At 34.0% G+C, this 8,356-nt stretch overlaps 1 long non-coding RNA gene across 1 annotated transcript; it reads right to left on the reverse strand.

Moving 5' to 3' along the window:
- Window positions 1-6,675: 6,675 nt before the first annotated feature.
- LOC148203704 (uncharacterized) lies at window positions 6,676-7,985 on the reverse strand. The gene is made up of 3 exons (XR_015784250.1): window positions 7,674-7,985; window positions 7,051-7,130; window positions 6,676-6,807 (listed from the first exon to the last, which is right to left on the reverse strand). It is a non-coding gene; the product is annotated as an uncharacterized LOC148203704 (long non-coding RNA).
- Between the last annotated feature and the right edge of the window lie 371 nt (window positions 7,986-8,356).

The following is an 8,356-nucleotide window of genomic DNA, read 5'->3' on the forward strand; positions in this document are numbered from 1 at the left end:
ATTGTCTGTCTGGAGAGTCTTGAATTTATTTGGCACTCTTCCTGATGTCCCAAAATGTATTTCCGAAATTTTCCTGCACTTCAAAAATGCACTTAATCAGCTCAGAAAATCCAAATTAGCACAATTACAAATTTCTGACCAAATTAAGCAGAATTCGGAAAAACGGGGAAATAACAAGCAATTAAACACAATTCCCTGGTTTATTTAAGTGCAATAAACTAAATATAATTCAAGAAATAACGACTCATCAAAAAACATAGTATCCTTCAGTAGATACTCTTCCGCCTAACATCCATCAGTAGATGTAAACCCTGTAACAGACTTATAACAAAAACAAAAATACCCAAAAGTTCAAAAGTACATCACCAAACCAAAAATTAAAAGTTCTTAAATCACTGGGTTGCCTCCCAGCAAGCGCTCTTTTAACGTCACTAGCTTGACCCAATAAAGCTCATGTTCCATCTTCTTTTTCTTCTTTCTACTGAACTTCTTCAGAAATTTGATCAAACCAGGAACCTGTTGCAATGTCTTAATCATAGGAACTTTAATCTCCAATTTCTTGAAGATTTCCATGAGGCACTTAAATTTCTCTTCCTTCCTATGATACTTCTTTGGATGAGCAAGAGGTTTTTCATATGATTCTTTCTTTTTTTCTCTCGTCCTCTTTTTCTTTTCTCTCACTTTCTTTTTTTCTTTTCTTTTTCTACTCACTTTCTCAATCTTCACACAAATTTTCTCTTCTTCTTTCTCTTCTCTCTCTTTTCTCTCTTCTCTCTCTCCTTTTTCCAACTCAACTTTTTCAACATTTACACTCACTAGCACTTCACACTCTTCCCTGGGGTTAACCTCAGTATTAGCCCCAAAATTTTTGTCAAGCCTTTCTTCCAATTGCTTGGTAATTGATGGACAAATTTATGAACACCAAAATATGATGTCACAAACCTGTTTTTCAATCGGCAAGTGTGACCGAATCGTTCAAGTAATAAACTTGGTAAGACCAAGTATCGTTCTTCCCAAAGGACTCACGGCCTAGTTTAGTTGTGTGGTTTCTTGATTAGCTATGACTTAAAGACGAAATATTTGGATTGTTTATATGAAAAAGATGAAAATTAAATATGTATGCATGAAGTTTTGATCAATGGCAGAAAAAAACAAAAGATAAACACTTTCAATGAAATATATGTATGAATATGTTGTTGGGGGTCAATTTCATCTTATCCACTCTCATATATTTTAGGAATTCAACATTCAAATCATCATTGTTAGTGCCACTCTCTAAAGTACCTTTCAAGAAGGCTTCTCCCTAATCACGAGTTCATACAATTCCTAGCATTCCTAATGATCAGTTCATAAGTATAGGAGCTTAACGACAACCAATATAATATTGGGAGAAATTCCCCGGATCTAGACTTCCCCGTACGCGCCCGTATCGACAAAACCAATAATCATGCATCGAATGAGTTAAATAATGCAAGCATTAAGCAAAGAGGAAAAACCCTAACTAATGATGAAAGAAAGCATAGGTCTTAATTAAAAGATGTAAAAACAGATTCCATATATGAGAGCTTCAAAAGATTACATTGATTCCCCAACAAACATACAGAGTTTAGTTCACCATATTCATGGTGAACCTAGATGAATTACAATGAAATAATGAAAGATAAAACCCTAAAAAGGTGAAGAGGAAGCCTCAGCATCCAAGATCCTCCTTCAAAGGGGTGGAAGAGAGAGTGTTTGCTTCGTTCCAGCCAGAGATACAAACCCTAGGACGTGCAAGTCCTTAAATAGGGCATAAAAATAACATAAAACAAGTCCAAGCCCATAAAAACAAAAGAAAACCGGTCCAAGCCCACTTAGAATGGCGCTCAGCGGTATTTTACCGCTGAGCGGTACTAGCGCATGATCCATTTTGCCCCCCAGCTGTTGTTTTGCCCCTCAGCGGTGATTTCGGCACCCGAAAAGTGCCGCTCAGCGGTATTTTTCCGCTCAGCGCCACTCGGTCAGACGTTTTCTGCGTTCTGGTTGGTTTTTCGGCATTCTGGTTGACTAGTTGACTTTTCTGGTTGACTGGTTGACTTTTCTGGTTGACTGGTTGACTTTTCTGGTTTTTGGTTGACTTTTCAGCACTCCAATCATTCGGTATTTCAATTCTTCTTTCAAATCATTCAATTAGCCTACAAAATCAAGGGAATCTTGCACAAAACCATTAAATTCACTTTCAACTCTCTTATTCTCAAAACTAAAGCAAAAATATGAGTTCAAGCTTGTTTCTAAGTCTTAAAGGTTGCTTTTGGTATCAAATTTAAGCATAAAAATAACGGTTTTTCAACCGTTATCACAACCCCAAACTTAAAACTTTGCTTGTCCTCAAGCAAATAAGATGTAACTCAATCTTCCATCAATCCATATAATGGTTCACCACATTCAAAAATCCTTCTTTCAAGAGAAGTAAATACTCAATTTAGCTCATCAAGACTTCAATCAAGATGTGCACATGCTTTTAGTGATCACTCAAACACATACTATCCAACAAATGTTATTTTCATGAATGATCAATTAACTAAGCAAATATGTTCTTATGTGTTCATGGAATCTATCCTCACTAGATAAAGTGTTTCACTCAAACACACAAGTGTATAGGAGATATTCACTCATTCACTCTACTATTACAATATCACATGAATCAACTTTGCCTTTCATTTAACCACAATCAAAAACACTTATCAGCAAGCATCATCACAAGGACTTTTCTATGGCTTATAACGTGGCTGGGCTAACAAGAAAATTGGTTTTTCTAGATCACAAAACCCTTGAGTTAAGAGAAACATATACACACAATCATTCTTATTTATTCCCAACTTTCTTTTGCATTGACCTTTGCTTTTTCTTTTCTTTTCTTTCTCTTTTTCTTTTTCTTTTCACATACTTAATTCTTAGCTCTTAGCTCAATGCTTTCAATTTCCCTTTCTATTTTCCAACAACCCCAAACTTGAACATTTGTCAATACCACAAAATATTTTCTACTTAACTCAAGGTAAAGCTTTTCAACAAGGGTTTTCAAATCTGTTCAAGGCTAGAGGTTCAAAGGATATAACACATAGTGTTCTCTTTTAGTGGGCTCAATTTATGAATTTGGCTAATAGAAGGGTTATCAACAAATGGCCTTGATCATATGATGCAAACAAGCAAGTAATTCAATCATAGAAGACCTGGGCAAAGTCATTCATGCTTTCACAGTAATAGTATTCAACAATAACAACTCTGGAGCTCAAAACCTCACATATAAGCTCATTCACATTCCACATATAACATCCTGCTTAGAATCATAATCACAATCATAACATCTTGCATTTGTTCACAATGCTTGTGAACCACCTGTATAAGCATATAATGTGCACATTCTCAACATCAATCAATATCAAAGCATCATCAGGTATTACTTATCAAACAACAATCATAAGCAAACCATCATAACAGACAAAGTTTCCAATTGAGTACATCAAATCCTATTCTAAAAACAAAAGTGATTGATAAAACAAATCCTACTCTAGTGCTTTGAAAAACTCAGACCCATCAATGATGCTCTCTCCCAACCCCAAACTTAGATGAAAAACTAGTGAGAAAGTGAGTGGAAGGGAGATTTTCTAAAGAGGAATGAAAGGGAAAATGTAGAGAACCTTTGGAAAAATGTTTAGGAGTGTGTGTGCAGAGAAGAATCTGGAAATAGAGGCAAAAGCGTGACTTAGGGTATAAAAATACCCTAATGGGCTCGGGTTCCGCTAAGGGGCAACCTAAGCCCCTTTTACGATACCACCGCTCAGCGGCAATTTGCCGCTCAGCGACACTTTCGTGTTGTGCTTTTCTTCTTCCTAGCTTACCCTAGGTGCCTTCTACTCATGCCCCTCACTTGCTCCCTGCAATTAATTTCTCAAATCACTCAAACATTCAATCCCTATCATGCAACTAAAGCAGACACTAGTGGAAAAATGACATTTTATAACGTACAAAAATGATCTTTTATAACGTAGTTACTGGGGACATAGTTCTGGGCGATATAGTAAGTCTGCGCATTTTATAACGTAGCAGAAATTTACGTTATAATATGTTGAACATATTATAACGTAGTTTCTAAAATCCGTCATAATATGCGTAGTTTATTATGACAAATTTTCGTTTGTCCGTTATAATAAGTGGAAGGTAACATGACGTAGAAATTTTTGTACGTTATAATATGTGATTTATTATTACGTATATATTTTTGTACGTTATAATATGTGATCAACGTATCATGACGTACATGGTTTAATACGTTATAATATATGTTTTTTTTAAAAAAAAAAATTAATTATTACATTTAAAAATTATAATAATATACTTGTATTATCATCTTATTCCATCAATTTATAGTTAATATAGCTTCAAATAAAAATATTTAATGAAACTAACAAAATAAAATTCATTTCAAACATTAAATAGTGTAATATTTAATACATCATTTATATTATACATATTTAAATGATTCATATACACTTGTGTTAAATGATTCAGTAGTAGTTGATTCACATCGTCTACCCATGAACAAATCTCTACTCATTGACAACAATTTGCATCCCCAAACAAATGCCCAGAAATGGAACACTATGTTCTCGGGCATACTTAGTCGCAAGAATTTTCCCTTGCATTCCTCCATCACCAAAACCTCTTGGAACTAGAACACCATCAACGCCCTGCAAAATAAGTCCAATTACAGAAAACCAATAAATAATATATCACTATATGAGATTTTAACATATATATCAATATTAAAGATCTGAAAATGGAATAAATATGTTTAGTCTAAATAGTAGGAATACCTTTAAAAGATTCCATGCAACTTTATATGCCTCAGGATCCTGCAGCAATATATTTTAATCAATCGTCAGAGGGTTGCAATATATTTTATATCCAAACACTTTAGGATAAATTCAAAGCAAAAGGTTTAGGATATTGCATGAACTTAAACCACTTAAAATGCAAAAGTATGAAATTCAATTTTAAAAGAAAAAAGAAAAAAAGAAAACCATCAAAACCATGAAATTAACAAATTAAACTACATAAATACGGTTCCAGCAGTGCTTCAATAAAAGGCATGGACTCAATATCCCCTGCATGAAAGAAAAGTCATTGTAAATTAGTTGCTTTAAAATATAGCCGATCCCACCACCAAGTGAGAAGAAACTTGGTGGTTGCCTTAGAATATACTATTAAAAATATGGATATGAATATTATTTTCTCTCACTGTTTGCTAAGTATAATTCATTTTTAATTTTTAGTTTTCAATTTCCATCTAACCCATAATCTTTAGAATTAAATATGGGAAAAAATTGAATGGATATAGAAATATAATATTGAAAAAGTTATATCTTAATTTAGAATAATTGAATGGATATCGAAATATAATATTAAATCTAGCAGCCAAAATAATTTAAAAAAAAGCTTTTCCTATAACATAAAATGAAAGGCCAAAAACTCTGTCCCATAGTTAATAGATAATTTTATAAATCACACACTGATAGATCCTGATCAACTACCATCACACATTCAGAACAGGGTTAGTAACAAAGTCATCAAACAGAAAAGCCACCATTAAAAGGCATGAAAGACGAAACATGTTTTGTAGAGTTAAACCTACAAGTTACTAAAGGAAAAATGCAAATGTAAACTAAGTTACTTGGCTGACATTAAATGAAAACTTTAATTCAAGTAGAATGAGTTAGTAGTATACGGGAAAGAAATGTTATGAATGAAAGAAGTGAGGAAAGATACTATTAGAGACCAAAGAGAATCCATTGATACAATAGATTACATTTCAAACCATAAAATAATATGCACACAGATGACTCAGGATTTTCAGAAAAAGCTTTCAGCTAAGTTAATAACTAAATGTTCCAACAATCTATCAGTACAATAAGGTTGATAGATACCTGAGTCAGGTGTGCCCATGCTTCAAGAAAATTTCTATCAATTTGAAGTGATTTTAGATGTGCATCCTCAGCTTTCTTATATTCACCAATTGAAGATAATGCTAAACCCTGTAAAAGAAAGTGTTTACTCAGAAAAATAATAAAGCGATTCAAGTGAGATCTTACTTAAGTGTTATGTGTGCAAGAAAATCATTTATAATAAAAAGTGATTCAAGTGAGATCTTACTTAAGTAACTGAAAATTTCAATCACCTTCTTTTCAACTATATATATAATAAGATCACTAGTCAAACAGTTCCTTAACATGGCTCTACATAAGTCTTGACAACTGCACTAGTTTTGCTTAAACAATACATATTTGACCCAAGTGTTAATGCCTAAACCAAATCAAGTTTCTACTCCTTATAAGTCAAATCAAACATAAGTAAAAACCAGATTTCAAGATCATTTCATTTTCTGTACCAGAAGAGATCCATTTCATTAAGGGTGGGTGTCAATGGGACATACCTAACATGAAGCATTGATTAACTAAAATACCCAGGTTAAAAAATAAATAAATAAATTCCAATCAGCAATGCGAATTGGGTAAACTTCAAAAAAATTTACAAATACTAAGATCGAGTAAGCTACCCCACCTCAACAAACTCCCCCAAGGCTGCCCGAGCTTGACCTCTCCTCTTTCATAATCTCCTCTTCTCTCCTTCTCAATAACAAACTATAAACATCCAAAACAAAACAATTAGAAACATCTGGCTCACCTGATACATTTTTCTAGTAGTGATGTTATTGTCGCCAGTTAATTTAATGTCCAAAAATCGTTCGTAGTTCCCAAGATCAAGTTCAAGCTTCCACAAACAAAAAAAATAATGAAAATGGCAATCTAAAACTTCAGAGGAAAACAAACTGCAGATATCCTCTTTTACTACGACTCAAAAAGTTTTAGCTTGCACTTATGAAGTAAAATGAGAAAATGAAAAGAGCAGGGGAAAGTATAACATAACATACAACCTCAACCTTCCATTGAATTTAGAAGGAAATAAAAAATCTAATGACTGTCATCTTGTTGTAGAAAATTTTCATTTGCTTACCTCTCCGCTATCATCTAAGACGAAAACCTCTGCATGCTCGAAAGGAGACATTGTCCCCGCATCAGTGTTCAAGTAGGGGTCTGCAAATGATGGAAAAATTAAAACAAAGATAAAAACAGTGAAAATAGCATTCATTACTTTACATAATATGATAATAAAAGCAAACATGTTTTATTAAAATTTCTATAAATATGAAAACTAAATTAACAGGGTAAAGAGGGGAAAAGTGTTACAGAGAAGAATGTGAACTATAACTACGGTTGGAAGAGCAGCTCTGAGAAGATGACTGTAGGTGCGACGCGAATCCTCGAAGCTTCTTCCAAAGAGAAGACGTAGCGAAAATATGACAAAAACTCGAAGAAGAACATGAAACAAAGGATTAAACTTGATAGAAACCCTAGAAGAAGAAGGAAACCTATTCTGGACCGATTGATCGGTGTAAATCAAAGTTGAATCGGTGGAAAATGTTTCTAATGGTGAAAACAAGGTTTTAATCGGTGGAATCGAAGGGAAATGGTGAAAAGGAAAAGAAACCCCAACAGAGGATTTAGCTCTATGAATGATTCGGTGAAAAATGAAGGATAGAGGAAATAGAGATGATTCTGTGAGTGAAGAAGCCTTGCCGTGATGATGAACGACGTGCGACGAGGAGATGTCTCTCGAGAAGGAAGACGCCAGGAAACCGAAATGGAGAGAAATGAGAGTGAGGCTCTCTGATGTGAGAAATGAAAGTGCTCTCTCGAATGCGCGAGAGGAAATGAAATGAGACCTCCAAGCGTGACAGCGAGCGAAGGAATACGCTCCACAACGTGGCTGAAGTTCTGAAAATGATGTGGCTGATGACGGAGATGCCGAGAAATGCAAGTGAGAGGGATGAGACGAATAGCGGAAGAAAAGAATGAGAGTGAACTTGAATGAAATCTAGCGAGAGGGAAATGTGAAAAATTAAAGAGGAAGAGATATTATAACTGATTTCTAAAACTCCGTTATAATACATCAATAATAGGTTTTGAACTTATTTACAAGTTTACCACCGCATTTTATATTATAACTGATTTTTAAAACTACGTTATAATATGTTTGACACTTATTTACAAGTTTGCCACCGCGTTTCATATTATAACTGATTTACAAAACTACGTTATAATATGTCCTATTTTTATTACCATCTTGCCACCGGTCAACCTAGTATGACGGATAATTTTTATACGTTATAATAGCTTCGTTATAGAAAGGTATTTTTCCACTAGTGAGAATCAAAACAAACAATACAGATAAAATCAATCAACTGGGTTGCCTCCCAGGT

Source organism: Vigna umbellata, chromosome 2 (genome assembly GCF_029865625.1).
Source record: "Vigna umbellata cultivar VRB3 chromosome 2, Vumbellata_1.0, whole genome shotgun sequence".
Taxonomy (NCBI): Eukaryota; Viridiplantae; Streptophyta; class Magnoliopsida; order Fabales; family Fabaceae; genus Vigna; species Vigna umbellata.